Genomic DNA, 21,419 nt, shown 5'->3' with positions numbered 1-21,419 from the left:
TTCCTTTCCTCTCCACGTGTGACGTCTGAATTTCATCTGCTCCGTGGGATCGGCGTGATGACGTCTCCTTGGAGTTGGAGGGGATTTTACAAGAGTTGCCGAAGCTCCTGAGAGCGAAAATGTGCTGTTTTATCCTATTTGGCATGTCATAAACAAGGCAAGGAACGTTTGGGAGCTAAGTAGGTTTTACCTTTTCCGTTCTCCTACAGGTTCGAGCATTCAAGCCATCCATATTTCCGAAATGGATATTCATATGTCCAAGAAGCTAATATAATACAGTATATTTCGGAACAACCCTAGAGCAATATAGGGTCTCTTTCCCCCCTTCATTTTACATTGTTTTTGTTTCGGCTGTGATCCTGTGTGCATTGGCTCTACGGAGAGGAGAGGAGTCTTGAGGGTGGTTCTATTCCATTGTAACTACTAATCTGTGTAACTATCAGGGATACTTCCCTTTTTGTTCACCCAGGCCTTTTTAAATTCTGGTTTTCAGATCTGATTTGATTTGTAACTAATTTTAAAATGAGTTTTTAAACTGCTTTGTATTGTATTTTCTTTTCTCCTTTTTTGTCTGTTATGATTTAATGTGTTCTGTGTTTTAATTGTATATTTTAATCCTATGTTGCAAGCCACCCAGAAAACAATTTGTTATAGAGTGGTTAACAAAGTTGTTACTTCTTGAAAAACAAAACAGATTTGAAAAAGTAGCATATTCAGTATATTGCCAGATTTACAACCTGAACCTCAACATCACTCTACCCGTAAGCTTTGGAGTCACCAGACTTTGTGAATGAATGCTGCCACTACAACATAAGCCATTGCTTTCAGTAGCAATATTTTCCACCATACTCACAAAGAGAAATGAAAAGGGCCTGCACTTCAGGTTGATTGCCTGTCTCCCTTCTTTCCCTGTTTGCCATGTGGCGATTTATTTATATTTGCATTTTTATTGGATTTTCATAATTTAATAGTTAAGTCACTTCTGTTATATTTTGTAGTGAAACACCACTACACTGTGGTGTTGGAGGGTTTTTACCTAATGATTGTGATTTTCTTCTGTCCCCTTCCCTGCTATCAGTGGCGATGCCTCTCGCCAGAACTGCCAAGTGTGAGAATCAAAGACTGTAACTCATTGTTACAAGACATTTTGCACTCTTGTACACACATATACAGGGATTCAGGCTTGATCAGTGCAGCACTAATTCTGGGCCAGACAAGACGTTAAGTGTTCCCTTGTCTAGTTTGGGATCTACTTACAAATATAACCATGCAGGAGCCTGAGCTGGATAAAAGACCATAGGGTGGATACAGATGTTTAACCTTCTGTCTCTGCATTGTAACTCTGAGCCACTTTAGTAAGGGCGGTTTATAAATTGAATAAATAAATAGTTTTCCCATCAAAAAGCCCCCCTGAAGGTGCCATTTTGTAGCCAAGAGTTATTACCTTACTCCAAACTCTATGATGATGCATTCACTTGTTCAGTTTGATCTCCAGTCTCAGTTGTTTTGGAGAGGGCAGCACAGAAGCAGTTCCTGGTGCAACCAGAGAATCTCAAGCAAAAATAAGTGACCATGAGCAGACACAGACAGGATGGACTGGAGAGAGGGTGGGGTTTTGTCTTCTCTAATACGATGGTTTTGACCTTTAAAGCCCTTAACGGTTTGGGCCTGGGATACCTGATGGACTGCCTGCTCCCAAGGGTTGCTGCCACTGGATGAGATCATCTGAGGGGGCTCTGCTCTGGGTGCTGACAACGAGGGAGGCTCGGCTGTCGTGCACTCGGAACAGGGCCTTCTCCGTTGCTGCCCCCAGACTCTGGAATGCTGTCCCAGTGGCCATTCGCTCCTCGGACTCCATCACAGTTTTTAGAAAGCTTGTTAAATCTTGGCTTTTTATCCAGGCCTTTACATGATTGTTTTATTGCTGCTTCTGTGTGTTTTTATCCGTGTACAGTTTTTATGTTTGTATTTTATATATTTTAAATCAGATTTGTTTTCTTATTTTTAGCTTAATACTTTTAACTGTCATTTTAATTGTATGTTTTTAACTTTTGTAAACTGCCTTGGGATTGTTTTTAATGAAAGGCAGTATATAAATTTAACAATCAATAAAATAAATAAAAAGTAAAATATGGCTGTTGCTTCACCAGTGGAGGTTCTGTAGCAGCAGAGTGTGTGAAAGCTTTCTTCCCTCATATATTGCCTGTCTGGTCAGGGCTTCTCAAACTTGGGTCCCCAGATGTAGTTGGACTGCAATCCCCATCATTCCCAGCCACAATGGTCAAAGGCCGTTGTTGTTGGGGATGATGGGAACTGCAGTCCAGCTACAGCCGGGGACCCCAGTTTGAGAAGCCTTGGTCTAGGTAGATTGTGGGCTGCCCTCCTTCCTTTGACAGCACAAAGTGGTGGTGTGGAAAAGGTTGAAGCTTTTTGCAGGAGGGCAAAGACGCATGTAGTCCTTGAAACAAGGTATGGTGTGGGGATTCCTGAAGTCACTGCTGGTTGAAATGAGAAAGGGAAATGGCCAAGGAAAGCGGCAACTATACTTTATTTCACTGAAGTGGCGTGGTGGGGCTGCTGCTGATATTCAAGAAAAAAGAGTGGGAGGAGCAGGAGACAGCTTGGCATTTCTTTCCTCCCCCATCTGAGCAAAACCCAAGGTATGTGGGGTGAAGCTCCTAAATCGATCATCTGGCAGTATTGCCTCTTGCCTGCCCTTACCTTGGACTCTGTGGAGGGATGGATAAGATAGTTCTATAAACGGGAAAATCAGCCCCTTGCACGCTAGTCTTGCTAGAACTTGCTGGACAGAGCCTAACAAAGTGCTACAGAGGTGTCTAACAATAAGGCTGAAAGAAACAGTATCATGTTGTTAGCCTTCCTGCCCTAGCTCTCCATTGGCTTTGTGATATGAAAGTGTATCTCTCTATATACCATTCTTTTTCAACTCTGCACTAGTACAGTGGTATCTTAGGCTGGTTTGGGTAGAGGGATAAAGCATCAGTCACTTATGACTCCTAATTCAGACTTTGGGTTGAGAGCACTGCTGACAAGGACAATATGAGCAGCACTACAACAATCTAGTAACTACAGTTATATATACAAATACGATGAATTTTTATATCCAATGAATATGTATATACTGCTTTTCAACAAAAGTTTCCAAAGTGATTTACATGAATGAATGAATGAAATAGGCTCCCTGACCCCAAAGGGCTCTCAATCTAAAAATAAAACATAAAATAGACACCAGCAACAGCCACTGGAGGAATGCTGTGCTGGGGATGGATAGGGTCAGTTGCTCTCCCCCTGCTAAATAATCACCACTTTTAAAAGGTGCCCCTTTTGTTCAGTTAGCAGGGAGATTTGCCAGCTACCAGTGTGCATACTGTTTATTGCCTATATGCTATTTCCTTAGTGCATCCTGCAACTGAGTGGAAGCTCCATTCATCCCTTCATCTAGAAGCAAGTGGAACTTCAGAAAACAACAGAAGGCTGAGCCTGGGGGATAACTATAATTTCTTACCCTCAAGTTCACACTTGTGTGCTCGAGGGTGTTCATTTTGTATTGTGTGACTAGCAATCCTTACCATCTCTTTCCTAATGCAGGGCCCATGCAGAATGAGGTGACAGAATCCTGAGATAGTAGCATGGACTCTTACCTCTTCAGACTGCGGCAGGTTGGGGATGCCTTTTTTTTTTTTTAATATTCCCCTGTTTAATCCGTTCCCCCCCCCCCCGCCCATATACAGAAAATTAGCACAACGGTGGTGGTGGAGGGGAGTTCAAACCCAGCCCTCTCTTTCCAGCTAGTTTTTCATTTGGAGAATTTTGTTTTGGTGGGTTTTTTAAACACATTTAAAATGTATTTCCCCATCTGTAATTTTGCAGTATAGTCTATTCTACCATCCCATTGTATTTACTGATACAGCTGTGGGATTTCAAGATCAACAGACCTTCCCATGCTGGAATAAAAAAAGCCTTGTGTTTTAATTCCTCCAGGCATATACCAGTCTCTAAGATACAAGGGACCTCAGACAACTGGAAGTCGGTTGTCCTTGGAAGTAAGTTCCACTCATTTCAGCTAAACTTGCTTTCCAGTAAATGTGCTTGGGAGCAGGCAGTTAGTTTAAATAGTACTCTCCAACTGTATAATAATAGGTTACGGGTAACTGCTTAACACTGCCACCTTAAGTGGCACAGTGGGGAAATGCTTGACTAACAAGCAGAAGGTTGCCCGTTCGAATCCCTGCTGCTACTATATTGGGCAGCAGTGATATAGGAAGATGCTGAAAGGTATCATCTCATACTGTATGGGAGGAGGCAATGGTAAACCCCTCCTGTATTCTACCAAAGAATTCTACTTAAAGTTTACAGGTCATTTAACTCACTTGTGTTGGAGTCAAACAGCTTCCCCACCCTCCATTAGTTCCAACACAATGTAGAAATCTTCTCCCTCAAAGAGTTTGTTAATCTTCTTCTTCAAGATCCTTCGATTTCTGATTCCAGGTTAAAAGGCTAGATGTTATGTGGCAAGACATAAATCATAAAAAAGACAACTTTGTTATAGGTGGCCCTTGCAAAGGGCAGTTTCGTCTTTCTAAAGGCACTACCGCTCAAAGATGTTTTGATATATTTGTCACTGAGCTTGCTAGGATACTCCACCAGATGATTGTCTCTGTTCAGCCCAGCATAGCATCTCTCCTGTGGCTGTTGCTCTGTCATATGTGTTTGTTTGTGAAAGATTGTGAACCTGTTTTGGGCAGAAACCCACCTTCTCTTTTCTTATGCTGTGTAAACTGGTTTAATAACTTGTGTGAAAAGCAATTTCCTACCAAACTAGTACTCATTGTTTTCAGTGTCACTGTTGGAAAAGCCCTCTGTGTGACCGAAGGGGCATTCCCCCCCCCCTGCACACCCGGCTGAGTGAGGGGGTGGGAAGGGCCTTGTATGGGAATAGAGAGGGTGGGAAGGGCCTTGTATGGGAATTGGGGCTAAGAGTGCCAACACGACTGGCTGGTGCCATGCTGGAAGAGGAGCCAGAGCCTTCTTGCAACAGCTGAGGGGTGCTTTGGGGCTGTTGGAGTTGCCTCCTTCAATTTCTTGGGATAGCTCAGCTTTAGGAGTGGCCCTGGAAGAAAATGAGCCAATCTGGGTGTCCTTCATAATAAAATGGGGGTGGAAAGAAGAGAGGAAAAGAGGGATGGCTTCTGGGCAAAATCCAGAAAGTGCCCAAGCCCAGTTGCAGGGGAACTCGGTGAGACTTGAGTGAGTCACAACCAAGGGAATTGCTCCACACTCATCAGTATACAGCAGGGCTGCTCAACTTTGGCCCTCTTGCAGGTGTTGGCCTACAACTCCCAAAATTCCTGGCTATTGGCCACTGTGGCTGGGGATTATGGGAGTTGTAGTCCAAAAACAGCTGGGCATAGTGGTGTGCACAGAATCGGCGCCTGCTAGTTTGAAGGTGGGGGGATATCTTTAAGGATGGAGCAGTGTGCTCTTACCCCTCCCACCATGTTTTCCCTGCTGGTGCTGTCTTTTAAAATGGTCCGGCAGGTCGGCAGCATACCTCCTTGCCGCCTCTCTGCCTCCTTGGACCGGAAGTGCATGAGGCACATGCACACCAGCCACTTCTGGACCGGGCTGGCAAGGAGGTACGCTGGACCATTTTAGAAGACAGCATTGGTGGGGGAAACCCAGTGGGAGGGGTACGAGCACTCTCCCCTGTCCTTAAAGATAGCCCCTCACCTTAGAACTGGCTGAACTGCCAGACATTGGAACTGGTTCAGAGGCTCGTAAAAGGGCCTCTGAACTGGTTCATGTAAATCCCTAATGGGGGGCTCCATAGAGCAGGCCTGGTCTACATCATTCATAAAAACAGCCTGGCTGGATCAGTCCCAAGACCCATCCAGTCCAGCAACCTGTTCTACACAGTGGCCCACCAGATGCCCTGAGAAGCCCACAGCCCACACCCTCTCTTTTGCTGTTGCTCCCCTGTAGTTGCTCCCCTGTAACTGGTATTTGGAGGCATCTTGCCTCTGAGGCTGGAGGTGGCCTATAGCACTCAGACTAGTAGCCATTGATAGACCTGTCCTCCAAGCCCCTTTTAAAACCATCCAAGCTAGTGGACATCACATCCCGTGACAGAGAATTCCATAGATTAATTATGGATTAATCCATAAAAAATTAATTATTCATTACAGTGATGAAAGGTGTCATAGTAACTGCATCAGCAGCTGCTAGATATACAGGTAACCAAGAAGGAAAGATGTCAAATACCCAGACAGCAGGTAGATGGCCAGTAACAACTGACAAAAGAGGCAGATGGCTGAAACAAGATCCTACCAGAATGGTCCCCACTCCCAGTTTTGTTGTATAAACAACATCACAGCTAACAATATGGTTAGTTTCCACTCATCCTTCTAGAGGCTTCTTAGTGGCTCTTCTGCACATGATGTTACTACTTAAGAAAGCTATAGAGGCATCCCAAGCAGGCTGCTTTGAGGTTTTCGTGCAATTGTGCACGAAAACTTGTTTGTTTTGTTACAGGAATGTACTGCCCTGCTCTTCAGTCACAAAGACTTTCAGAGCCCCTGTCAGCAATCTTAAAAACTGAGCAAAACAATGAAATAAGTACAAAATTATAAAAATCAGCACCATAGAAACAACCTTGGAATAAAAGGTTCCAGGTCTACACAGATCTGAAAGGCCAGGTCACATAAAAATGTGTTAAAGTACTGCTGGAATGACTTCAGATTTGGCACTGGGAAAACCTCACTATGAGTTGCATTACATAACTGGGGTGATGGAAAAAGAAGGAACCCCAAAATATAATCTACTCAATCTCCTCGAAATTTTAGATCAGAAATATAGATAAGAGTATAAACTAAACAATGTAGATCCACAATCTATAACTCTATATGCTATACATTTTTTGCCTAACAGTATAATATAACCCAGATATTCTATATACAATCAATTAACAAAATTCACTCTGTTAATGAAAATCAGAGCCATATAGAAATATATGAAATAGTCCTTGTAGCGTAAGATCTTGAAAGAGTCCCAAAGGATATTTCTCATGTAGTTCTAACAAGAATCATATGCTCCAAGGGAATTTCTCACACTTCTTCGTCTAATATACACAACTGAATGTTTGTATATATTTGACAATATACAAACTTGGGGCATCCTTGCCCTACAGACCCTTGGCAAGAAGCTTGAACTTTAAACTTCTGATGGATATGTTTACTATATATGGACAAATGGCTCTATAATTTCTTAACTTTTACAATAAGGGTGTAATATCCTATAGAAGAAAGAACACTGGGAACAGTGCAGGTTGGGGTATTTTTCCTGACTCTTCTTGCCTCTCCTACTAGAGGTTTTTTAAAATTGCATTTTCTTCTTGTGCAATTCTGGTTTAGTGTACTTCCAGCTTACTGAAGTTCTGCAACATTTCCTCCATAATGCACTTCTGCCAAGACTCCCATAGAGCCTGGAATGGAAGAAAACATGTTTGAATGTGCTTTTCAGTGTTGTCTTGTTCCCTTAAGAAAGCAGTTGTTGAAAATCCTGCTTAATGAATCACTTCCTGAAATTGCACTGAATTGTTCCCTTTTCCTCCTGTCTAATCATCCAAAATGACTTGGTTGCAATCCTGTGTATGCTTTCCTGGGAGTAAGTCCCATTAAAGTTAGTGGGCTTACTGATGAGTAAACATGCATCTGTTCTGCTGTTGTGACTACAATTTCCTTTTGATTTTTTGATGTTACATTGATGCTCTTGTGTTCTTCTGATTGCTGGTGGGGAGCATAAGTGATATACTGCAAGTATTGCTTATATATAATAGACTAATGGCCATATTTAATGGGAAATCACTAATACTTATAATTGGCTTGTTTCTTGTCCAAATGGGAGGAAAACTGGTTGCATGATAGACCCTTGTGAGGCCATTATACCATTCAAATTTCAAAGTGAAGGTTTTTGTGTACACACAGTACTTTTGAGAATTCCCAGGTCCTGGTCCATTGTGCTGTATGCAGATCTCTAAACATGGGGATTGATGGGAAATGGGAGCCCGCCCCCATTCTCCACTCACCCTCTGGACAGCAGGGTGGTCATTCTGGGGTGATGGCAAGGGTTCATGTGTACAGGGGTGGACTGGCTGGCAGGGGGCATAGTTTTGCAGCCCCTTGTTTATTTCTCTTTGTAAACCACCCAGAGCCATTTTTGGAAGGGTGCTATAGAAATCGAATAAATAATAATAATAATCCCCAAGACAAGGGAAAATGGCCTCCAGGGCACCACTTCCCGCCACTGCCATCCAGAAAACATCCTTGCTCTATTTAGAGCACCCATGGCCTGACACTCCCATGAGAGAGGGGTTAGTGGGAGAAGGGGATGTTTTGCCTTCTGGCATCATTTCAGATTTGTCTGAGCAATTCTCTCCCCTCCCCTCTGATGGTCCTTCTCATGAGTTGTCTGGGGTTTCCATGTGGCCTTTGACTCTCATGGTTGGCCAGTGAGACCTGGGTCAGGTGGCTGAATCCTTGAAGAAGGATTTCAGTTGACCCAAGACTGACCCTGGTAACCAGCCTTGATCATGAGTAAGCCTGGGAGCAAGAACCCTGGGAAGGGGCTGGGCTTCTTCCCCAACCTTTCAGTGAGAAAGACAGAACTTGGCAGCTCCAGAATCCCTGCTTGTGGCAGCCCCTCAAACTCAGACAGAAGCGCCCACTCCCCAAAAATATTTGCTCCCTGGCTGGAGAAAGGATGCCCTGCTCATGCTGGCTATCCCTGCCATGAGGGGACCCTTTGCCAGAGCATATCTGCTTGTGTAGACACAGGGGTGGGCACAGCCCTTTAAACCCATTCCAAGTTCCTCTCTCATGAGAGAGCAGTCTGTGGGATAATGGGCTGATGTTTCAGCATGCATCGAGAGTACCACCCAGTACAACAAGAGTATCACCTCATGCATTTTACATTAGTCCTCACAGATGGTTCTTCTCATGAGTAAGCCTAGGGCCGATAACCCCCAAGGGGAAGATACTAGGGGCCCCTTCCCCAACCTATATATGGGGGAAAATAAAACTTTGCTGCTCTGGGTTCCCTGCTTGGGTCTGCCTTTTATACCCAACCCTGGTCCCCCTCCGCTCTCCAGCCATTTGCTCCCCTCCCAGTGCTGTGATGGGATGCCCTGCTTATGTTGCCACCTGGAGTGTTTGTGCTGGTGAACATACATCACTGTTGCTCCCTTCTCAGAGAGCAAAGCACTTAGTGCCTGTCCTATCATCCCATCCCCTTTCCCTACTGCTTGCCAGGTTGGGGGGGGGGCGGAGCAAGGGACAGAGTGGGAATCGGGTCTGCCCCCAAGCAATTGTGCTGCTTGACAGGCTGACAAGCCCAGGATGGGACATGATGGCCCTGTAGCCTGGCAACTCCATAGCTGGCAGGAGGGGCAGGGCTGGCTTTCTGAGAGGCAGCCAGCAAGAAGCGCCAAAGGCACAGAGCAGCCAAATCCTTAGGTAGGTCTGAGCTGTCGACTCTATGGCTGCAGTTTGAAAATCAGCGCGAAACAGCAGTTATAGCTGCGCCAGCAGTCGGACATAATAGTCAGACATAATGTTTCAGCGGCAAAACCTCAGTTGTCGGCGAACCTTAGCAATAACCGAAGGTATAAACTGGAGTTTGGCAAGGCAAACCAGAGGTAGCTTTCAGCCAATAATTGCCGTTTTGCACGTTCAGGTGGGATTGAGTTACAACCTCGGCCACAATTAACTGCATTAGCCATTTCATCTGAATGCGGCCAAGGGAATTAAAAGATTGATCAGCTGGCCTCAGTTTTTTAAAAAGGGAGGGATGTACAAGGCAAGAACCAGAAGAGAAGTGTGCTCAGGTATAGAAATGAGGCTGTTTGGCGGGCATACCCTTGGGAGCCATGTTGCCGCTTTTGCAGGTACTGCTGTTCTACACAGATTGCACTATTGTCTGTCCACAGCTTTTCCTCCTCGCACAGTTTTCTTCTCCTGTGATCAAGTTAAGGAAAATGTACTAATGCAAAGACATTGGTGTTTCTTCATGGATGGGCAGGCAGATAACACCAGAAAGTTTTGCAGTGTGCAAAATATAATCTAAATCCCCTGCAAAATAACCTGTAAGAATTGGCAAGCTTGTTGCGGGGGGTGGGGGGAGTCACCATCTGGAAAGACCCATTCTCTGACTGAAGGATGATCCCAATTTTACAGAACAAAGCAATAAAGAGGTTTGTTTCACTTCTAGGGGAAAAAGTAACCTACAATAGCTGTATGTATATAGAAAGCTGTAGGCTGGTACAGTAGTAACTTTGTATGTTCTTGATTTTCCTGGAGACATTGTGTTCTCATATACTCTTCCCCCTGCCCCATCAGGTATATTCTCAGCTTGGACTTGAAGATGAGTAACAACATTTCTTAATCTGTGGCAGAACTATCAGGAAAGAAGCAAATGTTTATCCAGTTGACAATTTGTCAGGCTGCCTGCTGGCACTCTTTAAAAACATATATTTTAGCCATCTGGTTGTGAAAATCAAGCATCAACTATTACTGAAGCACTTAATCTTTTCAAGCCTGAAAGGCTGGGAAAAACTGGTATTGCAGCTGTGAACGGTTCCTTATTCTTAATGAAATGTTGAGTTTGAAGAGGCCTGATAATAATAATAAAAGCCAATTCCAAAGGTGTTTGTTTAATTTGCCCTAAGCCACTAGGAAAAGGCTGAAGTATAATATCAGACAAATACAATGTTGGGGGGAAATGTGGTTCTTATTTCAGAGGAAAATAGTAACATTCCCACATGTTTATTTGGACATGATATGTTTTGAATTTAAATACAAAGTGTGGGTTATTATCTATAAAGCCCTTAATGGCTTGGGTTCAGGGTACAAGTGCCTCCTTTGTCATTAACCCTGCTGCCTGTTAAGATCATCTGGGGAGGTCCAGGTTACAGTTTCCGCCAGCTCATTTGGTGGTGACACAGGGCCAGGCCTTCTCTGTGGCTGCTCCAGGGCTTTGGAATATGCTCCTTGTCAAAATAAGAGCATCTCCATATCTTTTAAAAAGACCCTCAAGACACACCTGTTTTCTCAGGCTTTTAATTGAAATTAATTTAAAACTGTTTAATTGCTTTTATCCTGTGATATTGTTTGAATTGTTTTTACTTTTCATATTTGTTTGTATTTGTTGGTGTTACATTATGTACACCACCTAGAGAGATACATATCAGACGGTATATATATATATATAAATAAATAGCCATTGTAAATATGGACCTGATAGACCTGGATTCAAATCTCCATTCTGCCACGGACTAATTCCGTGGGCTGGCTCACACAATCCATGTGATGCCAGGGAAACGGCAGATGCACGAGCCGTGTGCCCTCCCAATATCTGATCATATCAGCCTGGAAAATTTCAGTAATCTTGGGTTGGCAGTGGCACTGTAACAATCCGACATAGTTGAAAATTTCTGAGTTCTTACAGTTAGAAATCTCCTGTTCCTCTGGCATTGTGGGGATTCTGAGGACCAGCCCACTATTACTGAATAACGGTAATAATACCTGTATTCAAGACCCTGCACATGCATTATTATTATGTACACCACTCTGGGCTCCACGGAGGAAGCGTGGGCTATAAATGTAAAATAAATTATCTCTGTAATTGTTGCAATAACTGTTAGGCAAGTCAGCACTGTTATCCCCATGTACAGTTGGGAGCTGGGGCTGAGAAAATTGTGGCTTGCCAAATCTAAGTCCAGTGAGTTAATGACTGCAGTAAGATTTGACTTCCCAGTTCACAGATCAAACTCTTAGCAACTACAATACTGCTTAACCTTACTCCCCTCTGTCTAAGTTTGCAGGCAGGGTCTTGTCATTTTATGTTTGTATGGCACCTTGTTTGTAGGTGTTTATGAAACAATCTTTAAATTATTATTGTTTCTATTGCTGTACTACTTCAAGTCTGGTTTTCTTTCAGCTTCCATTTGTAAAATTGGAATGCTATTAAATTACCACACAGAAATTTTGTGAAAATGAATTAGATGAGGATTGTAAAGCTTTTTGCATATTAGAAGTGATAAAGCCAAAGTTTAATTTTAACCACATTTTATTAAGACTTAGCCATGGAAAGTAATTAAATACTAGGATTCAGCCTTGTAAAATATGAAGAGTAAAGCATGTGCAGAATGTTTTGTCCTCATCCGGTGAGTTTCATCATGGCTTAGTGGGGATTTGATCCAGGACCTCCCTACTCCTAATCCAACACTCTGCCCACTACACTACATTGACTCTAATGGGAGGAAGGCCTTAAATATTTCTTGCAGACTTTGCAAGAAAATTTTCTTGCATTTCTGCTGAGAGGGTCAGGTTAATCACTCTTGGAGTTTTGGATACACAGCTTTTCAAATCAAATCAAATGTAGCTTGATAGAAGCCTATGAGCAGCTCTCCCTAGTGCAAAGCGCCAGTTATTTCCCTCTACTCAAATATAGAGAAAACAGAAACCAATGCTGCCCTCAGAATTATAGAGGAACTACTGCTTTTCCCCTGTAAAGACTTCTATCCTCACAACCTTACTGTGAGTGGGATTTGGCCTGTTGTGGAGAATCTCCCTGCTTTGGGAAACTGAATTTAGAGAAATCCCCTGCCCTGCCTCTTTTCAGCCGAGGTCAGGCCCTGTAGACTGGGCCTAGCAATTGAACCGTGGCTGCAATTGTATGCAGCTTTATATGGAAGGGAGCCCTGTTGAATACAATAGGACTTGCTTAGGAACATACGGCATCAGACCACTGGTCCATCTAGCTCAGTACTGTCAACACAGACTGGCAGCAGCTTCTTCAAGGTTACAGGCAGGCCCCTCTCTCAGCCCTATCTGGAGATGCAAGGGAAGGAACTTGGAACTTTCTGCATGCAAGTCTACAGATGCTCTTCCCAGAGTACCTCACATGCAGTCTCCCATTCAAATGCAAACCAAGGTAAACCCTGCTTAGCAAGGGGAACAATTCAGGCTTACATAGGAAGCTGCCAAATAGTGAGCTCCATCTAGCTCAGTATTGTCTTCACCGACTGGCAGCAGCTTCTCCAAGGTTGCAGGCAGGAATCTCTCTCAGCCCTATCTTGGAGAAGCCAGGGAGGGAACTAGAAACCACCTGCGCTTCCCAGAGCGGCTTCATCCCCTGAGGGGAAGATCTTGCAGTGCTCACACATCAAGTCTCCCTTTCATATGCAACCAGGGTGGACCCTGCTTAGCTAAGGAGACAATTCATGCTTGCTACCACAAGACCAGCTCTCCTCTCCTAGGCTTCAAAGTAAGCATGTATAAGATCCCGCTGTACTTTCTTTTAGGAAAGTTGTGCCTGCCTAAAAGTCATGTTCCCCTCACCACCACCTTAGAATTCTGTGGGGGGCTGGCGGCTGTGGTTAGCAGCGCGCGAGAGGGATGTATTTGTGTGTGTGTGCGCGCGCGCATGCACAGGCGCATTCTCTTTGGTATTCACGCATCCCCTACTGCCAGATCTTAAGCTTTGCACCTGGGGAGCCCCGAAGAGACCTAAGTTACAGAAGCGGGGGGAGGGCTGGCTGCCGACTACGCTCTGAGCAGACAGGGCTGCCCTGCACTGCATTCCAGGCATGGCTGCTCCATACCAAGCGGCAAAAGTTTAACTTTCCTGTCTTTTTGCATGCCGAAGAAATCGGTTCACGACACCACCAACAGCAGCCGCCTAGCCTGGGGCTTTCCAAAGGGGGCCAGACTTTCGTCGCCTTCTAAGGTAAGGCTGGCTGGTGTGAGCTCACTTCTCCTGCCCAACCCCCTGCAGGTCAGCAGCAAAACCGAGAGAGGAAAGGTGAAAACGCCTGCCTGGCTGCCTTTTATGGGCAAGCTTGCCTAGCTGAGTCGACGTGGGAAAGTGACGTCGTGCAGCTGAAAGCGATGCAAAAAAAAAAAAAAAAATCCAGGGGAAGTCGCTGCACGAGGCACAGACACCGCTCCCTTTTTCCCCGATCGCATTCCGGAGGCTTGCAGCGGGGAGGAGTGAGTTGCACCTGAGAGAGGACGCGCCAATATCAGCTCGCGAGCCGCCTGACCCTCTGGCTTGGATCTTTGCGCCCGCTGCGCTTTTCTAGACCGTGAGTCAGTCAGAGTCAGAGCCGTGAAAAGTTTGAATAGTGTTGCAAGACACAGACAAAAGTAAGCCCTGGAAGTACGGTAGGCAGGCAATGGCATGCCCCATTAAACTCTCTAGAAGAGGCAGGCAGCAGCTATCATGTAGGCTGACTCTAGGGCATTTGCTTCCAATAACTCTTCTGTAAAATTCATAAGATGCCGTTCAAAAATGTTTGTCTTCAGGGTATTTTATTTATTTATTTTTACATTTTATATCCCGCTCTTCCTCCAAGGAGCCTAGAGCGGTGTACTTCGGTTTCTCCTCACAACAACCCTGTGAAGTAGGTTAGGCTGAGAGAGAAGTGATTGGCCTAGAGTCACCCAGCTAGTATCATGGCTGAACTCGGGTCTCCCCAGTCATAGTCCAGCACTCTAACCACTACACCACACTGGGTATCGCTCAGAGATCCTGCTTACACTGACTACCCAGCATGGGGTAAATGTGACAACTGAGGAGCATAGCCATCATTTAAGAATGCAACCAAACTTATCCAAAAGATTGAACAAAAGCTACACCCTGTACTTTAACAGAGTTAGTTTTCTGACTTGCCCCTGGGGGTGGGGCGGGGGAGCAGTATGCAGTACAGAAGGTAAAGCCCCCAAGATGTTAAATACATTAAAGTTTTTTTTATTAATAACTTTTCAGACAGGATGGACCATTTTAGAAAACATAAGACAAAAAAATAAAACATTTCCCCCTCTCAACTTTATATAGTTCTATAAATATCCATCACATTCCTCAAAACTCTTCCCCTTTTAATAAACAAACAATAATAAAACATGACAACTAGTCACAAAATCACTCTTGACAACTATTTTCTACAAAAACACATTTCACAATGCATAAAAAGAATAAAGAGGAAATACTATGTGAACGTTTATTTAACATACAGGCTATTCTCACAATGGGGGGAAACCGGGCTAAGGGAGCCCAGCCCGGTTTCCCCCCATTGTGAGAACTCGTGTGTGAGCCCGGTTGGCTCAACGGTGGCTAGCCCACCAAAGCAGCCCTCCCCTTAGACAAGGTTAGTGGAGCGCTCCGCTAACCCAATTTTCCTGATAATGAATCGCCACAGCGACTCACAAGGAAATCCCTGACTGGGAGCCCACAACAAACTTTCTGGCCTCAGGAGTCTCCCCAGAATGCCCCACACACTCACATGGGGCATGCTGGGACTTCCAGGGGCTGGGCGGCCCCCGATCCCCCCAGCCCCCACCGGCTCCATGACGGAGCCAGTTGTTGTGTAGGTGGCCAGTCTGGCAGCCCAGGGCTCAACTACTGCTCGTGTGCAGGGAGAGAGGGCTTGACCTGCTCTCCCTGCCAAACCCCATCCAGCTCTCCACAATGCTCATGTGGAGAGCCTCATAGTGTGTTTCACAAAGAATTCCGTTTGAAAACTGAAACCACACCTAGTCCCCTGTTTACCTGTGAATGACTAGAGAGGGTCTTGTCCATATGAAAGGTCCTTTTCCTTTAGAATGCTGCGTTCATCAGTTAGTATTTACTAGACAGTGACAGGAGATCTCTCTACCCAACAGAATAAAAGAGGGTGATGGCAAAAGGTAGCCTCACTGCTAGGGTCTAGTCTCACGTGGGATCTATGAATACAACCAACATTTATATACCACTTTCCAACAAAAGTTTCCAAAATGGTTTACATAGATAATAAATAAATATATTAAATTAAATAATTAAATTAAACGGTTCCCTGTCCCCGAAGGGCTCACAATCTAAAAAAGAAACTTGAGATAGACACCAGCAACAGCCACTGGAGGGATGCTGTGCTGGGGATGGATAGGGCCAGTTGCTCTCCCTCTGCTAAAGAAGGGAGATAGGACCCCTGTTAACTTGGCAAAGAGGCACCTTTTAACATGGTGATTCTCTTTATTTAGCAGGGGGAGAGTAACTGGCCCTACCCACCCCCAGCACAGTACCTCCACTGACTGTTGCTGGTGTGTATCTCATGTTTCTTTTTAGATTGTGAGCCCTTCGGGGACAGGGTTCCATCTTATTTGTTTGTTATTTCTCCGTGTAAACCGCCCTGAGCCATTTTTGGAAGGGCGGTATAGAAATCGAAAGAAAGAAAGAGAATTGGAGACATGCATACTGTTGCACGGAGACTCTGAACACACGTTTTATTAGAAAAAGTTAAAAAAGGAGGCTGAAATTGTGGGATGGCCATGACACCAGTGTGGCTCTCGCCCCCACAGCATACAGTTTGCAATATCTGTTGGAGGCATAAATACTTTTCCAGCAACTGCATGTAGTGGTTTACATGCTGGGAAATGGTGATTTTCCCACAATGGGAGCAATTGAAGGGATCTGGCCAATTGAGATGCAGCTCTTGAAGTTGTTCCAGGAATGCCTCTGTGTCTTGATTGGCCCTACAATGCCACTGTTCTTTGACAATGTCAATTGACGGTAATCAGTCAGCAGTCCCTCCCATATCATTGGGCTGAACAGCCCAGGGCCTCAAGCCTGAAGCTTTTCTCCTTAATCCAACTCCTAATTCTGCCTTAATTCTTGCCTCTCATACCTCTTGTTTACAGACCAGAAGGCCATTTTACCTTGATTTTATGAAGTATGTACTTGTGTTTTAAACATAAACGTTTCCTTGTGATGTTCTATAACTGAAAAATGAAAAAGGCATTTGACCATACTTTAGAAATAATGAAATTCATACATTCTATCTGTTTGGTCACATATCTTTTAGAATACTGACCTTGCTATGTATAAGTGCTGGTTCAGATAGAAGAGAGATACTGGAGTGACTCTTTAACATGCCTACATACAACTATGGGGAAAGGGCATTGAGCTTTCCTTTCTACACTGAGATTAAGTGATAGAGATTCTAAGTCTCTTATGTTAACACATTTAATTTGCCATGAGAGCTGATACTGACCAATGCATAGAATGTTGGACATGAACCATGGTTGCTTGAGGAAACAATGACATAGCTTTTGGTAACCCCTCCTCAATTTCCCATTTGCAAAAATGGAAATAATAGGAACCTCCCTCAATGAGGTTACCTCCTCCCCCCCAAAAAAAGAAGATAGTAAATATTTAAGTATGTTCAAGTTGAAATCCCAAGCATGAGGGACTATATGGAATCCCTCAGGGCTCCATTCTGTCACCAATACTTTTTAACATCTACATGAAACCACTGGGTGAAGTCATCGGGGTTTGGTGCTGGGTGTTATCAATATGCTGATGACACCCAAATCTATTTCTCCTTGTCATTAATATCAGGAAATGGCATTAGCCCCTTAAATGCCTACCTACAGGCAGTAATGTGCTGGATGAGGGATAATAAACTGAAGCTGAATCCAAGCAAGACAGAGTTGCTCATTGTTAGGGGTCGTAATCTGCAAGATGGGATAGAACTTTCTGTTCTGGACAAGGTTACACTCCCCCAGAAAGAAGCTCATAGCTTGGGAGTGTTCTTGGACCCTGGTCTCACCCTGGTGCCTCAGGATTAGGTTATGGCCAGGGGCGCTTTTTGCCAGCTGCAATTGACTCTGCCCATTCCTTGAGGAGAATAACCTGAAAAGAGTAGTACACCAGCTGGTAAGCTCCAGGTTGGACTACTACAGTGCACTCTGTGTAGGGCTGCCTTTGTACATAGATCGGAACTTCAGTTAGTTCAAAATGCAGCAACCAGATTGGTTTCTGAGGTATCTCGGAGAGACCACATTATGCCTGTGCTTAAACAGTTGCACTGGCAACTGTTTCCGAGCAAAGTACAAAGTGCTGGTTATTACCTTTAAGGCCCTGAATGGCTTAGGTCCAGGTTACCTGAGAGAGCATCATTCTCTACAAGATCCCCACCACTCACTAAGATCATTAGGAGGGGTCCATCTTTGAGTGCTTCCGGTTCATCTGGTAATGATCTGGAATTGGGCCTTCTCAGTTTTTATCCCTGAGTGGTGGAATGTACTCCCTGTGGATAAAAGAGAATTATCTTCCTTGGGGCCTTCAAGAGAGCCTTCAAGATCATCTTTTTAGCCTGGCTTTTAATATCTAGTTTTAATTTTAATCTGTTTTAAATGTGTTTTGATTTTAATTGTTTTATTAAGTGCTTTTTATTTTAATGTAATTACCCAGAGTCACGTTACGAAGGGCAGTATATAAAACTGAATAAAAATATACGTACATACATAAAATAAATGTTTCAGGAAGTCCCCAGTTTACAAACAGGTTCTGTTCCAAAAATTAGTTTGTAAATCGGATGTTTATAACTTGGAACACACATAGTTCCTAAGAGTGATTGCCTGTTTGTATATGTGGGTCGGCATTTGTAAGTTTGGTATTTCTTTAATGTATTATATTATGGAGTTTTGTTGGTAAGTATGGGTGCTTGTAAGTTGGGAGTTTGTAACTTGGGGAGTGCCTGTATTTGGAAGTTTCCACTTAGCAGTGGAAATTAACTTGTAGGCTGCATAAAAGTTGCTGATGTTCTGAGCATGTAGGAAGTATATAATGGAGCTGAGGGAAGACTCTGCAATGCAGCTCAGACCAGCACGTTGCGGAGGAGGCAAACACACGTGGAGAGTGTAGTGATTTTTGCTGGTTTCTCCTCCCTCCAAAAGTAATTTTTGTCTTCAGAAAAATGCACAGCATTCAAGGACATATTTCATAAGTCAAGAAGTGCTTCTGGAGGGAGAAGAGTATAGCAAAATTTGCTACCCCCTGCCTCTCCATATGCATTTGCCTGTTTGGCAACAGGCAACATGTCTATCAATCAGTGGTGCTCTTAGCCCTGGACTTCGGGGCCAAAATCCAGGGCCTCCACACTCCCTGGGGGTCCCCCCAAATTCTCTTTAGACTGTCCTGGGTAGTGTGGTTGCTGCTGGCCTGCACTGTGCCCGGCGGCCGAGTGTGATTATGACCTGTGCTGGGTGCTTTAGAGGCAGAGCAGGGAGCAGAGCAGGGAGTGTGTGGGATGGGAATATGTTAAGTTGAGTGTTGAAATGTTTCTGGTACTGCATATTTGCATAAATATACCCCACATGTTAAAAATACTGTGTGTGTGTGTGTGTGTGTGTGTGTGTGTGTGTTAAAAATACTGTGTGTGTGTGTGTGTGTGTGTGTGTGTGTGTGTGTGTGTGTGTGTGTGTGTAAGGGGATGATGCTTAACTTGCAGTGGGTGGGGGCCTCCAAAGGCCTTTAGGTCCAGTCTCCAAAATTACCTAAGTGTACCTCTGCTATCAATGGTTACTAGTCTGGTGGTTGTGGGCCATTTCCAGCCTCAGAGGCATGATGCCTCTAAATACCAGTTGCAGGGGAGTAGCAATAGGAGAGAGGGCATGCCCTCACCTCTTGCCTTTGGGCTCCCCAGAGGGATCTGGTGGGCCACTGTGTGAAACAGGATGCTGGACTAGATGGGTTTTAGGCCTGATCCAGCAGGGCTGTTCTTGTTGGGTTGAGCTCCATTGAAGGGTCTTTCACAAATGCATCTCCTGTTTTCCTACTTCTAACACTGATTGAAATGTCAGTCACTGTTTGAAAAATAAATATTTTCTCTCTCTCTAAAATCTTTGCTTAACCACCTGAGTGCAAAAGATTTATTTTTCCTCAGCTGAAAACACAAGCAGATTTTAATTTGTCTATACATATTTCTTTCTGCATTTCTACAGGTAATTCTCACTTTTTGTCCTTAAAGTGAGAGGTGAAAGAAAGAGATTCTGCTAGGAGTGAACTTGCTGCCTCCTGTGAGTAAAACCGATCCACACGGTCAATTGCAACCCTAGAGCAAGGGAAGTTCCTCAGGCACTACCGGAGCTGCCACAAGCAGAGCTGCACTGTCAGGGGTCTGGCTTGGGGCAGGGTGGATTCACAAAAGCAGATCCCCTTTAAAGTGAAAATAAACTTGCAGGGTCGGGGTGGGAACAAAACTGATTTCCAGTTAGCACCAGTGGAACTCTGAAACTACATCATGAATTTTAAACAGAAACTGTCACCAGTTTTGAAGTAATGGCTTTGTTTGCAAATGTCATACTTCCAGGAGCACTCCTTCTGAAACTTTTTCACAGAGTCAGAGGGGACTTTGTATGCCATCTAGTCCAAACCCCTGCTCAGAAAATCTAGAGCTAGAGCATCCTCAACAGTCCCGCTCTGCCTGTCCAGTGAGGGAGAACCTACCCACCCCTTAGGTAATGGGTTCCACCGTTCCAGTGTCAAGCTACCATTAAGACATTTCTCCTAATGTTCAAACAAAATCATCCCTCCTGTAACTTAAGCACATCTAATCCTGCCCTCTAGGGCATCAGAGAGCAAGTCTGTGCCCTCTTCTGTGTTTTACCTTTCAGGTATTTTAAGATTGCAGTCAGGTTCCCCTCAGTCTTTTTACAGGCTAAACGTACCCAGTTCATTCAACCAGAGGACTTGTCTTTTCAGACCCCTGGCCATCTTAATTGCCCTGGTACAGCACCCAGAAGTAGACACAGTTGCTAACATGAGAGACATTACTCAAAGTAGTCCCTTTTAGGATCAACCGTCTACAGTAAAGGAATCAGTAGTCAAGAAATACGCTGCAGACTAGCACTTAGTAGGGTTGCAATGAAGGCCTTGGAAAGGATATTTAGATGCCGTGACGCATCTACACCTACAAAGATTAGAATCGTTTGGACAATGGTTTTCCCCGTTACACTCTATGGATGCTAAAGCTGGACTTTGAAGAAGCAAGATAGAAAAAGCATTGAGGCCTTTGAACTTTGATGCTGGAGAAGGCTTTTGAGGATACCATAGACAACCAGGAAAACAAACAAATGGATCATAGAACAAATCAATCCAGAATTTTCACTTGAGGCACAAATGACCAGGCTCAAACTGTCATACTTCGGACACATTATGCGAAGATCCAGCACCCTTGAGAAGTCTATAATGCTGGGGATAGTTGAAGTAAAAAGAAGAAGACGACAACCAGCAGCAAGGTGGATGGACTCAATTACGACAGCAATGAACGCACCACTGAGAGACCTTAAAGGCCAAGTTGAAGACAGATCATCCTGGAAAGAATCTATTTATGCAGTCGCTAAGAGTCGACACCAACTTGATGGCACTTAATCAACCAGTCAATCAGTCAATCAATCAATCAGTCCCATTGAAATTAAAAGGACAAGTTAGGCATTGCCCAGCATTTACATTTGTTATGTAAACGGCTTTGAGATTTTTTTTGAATAATTGCATCTAAATACACAATAAAACAAATAAATTGTTGT

At 44.2% G+C, this 21,419-nt stretch overlaps 1 long non-coding RNA gene across 1 annotated transcript; it reads left to right on the top strand.

Moving 5' to 3' along the window:
- The first annotated feature begins 73 nt into the window (after positions 1–73).
- Positions 74–10,697, top strand: LOC128340095 (uncharacterized). The gene is made up of 4 exons (XR_008313457.1): positions 74–179; positions 3,610–3,680; positions 4,003–4,064; positions 10,413–10,697. It is a non-coding gene; the product is annotated as an uncharacterized LOC128340095 (long non-coding RNA).
- The last annotated feature ends 10,722 nt before the right edge of the window (positions 10,698–21,419 follow it).

The sequence above is a fragment of the Hemicordylus capensis genome, chromosome 1 (assembly GCF_027244095.1).
Source record: "Hemicordylus capensis ecotype Gifberg chromosome 1, rHemCap1.1.pri, whole genome shotgun sequence".
Classification (NCBI taxonomy): Eukaryota; Metazoa; Chordata; class Lepidosauria; order Squamata; family Cordylidae; genus Hemicordylus; species Hemicordylus capensis.
This window is presented reverse-complemented; position numbering and strand designations above follow the sequence as displayed.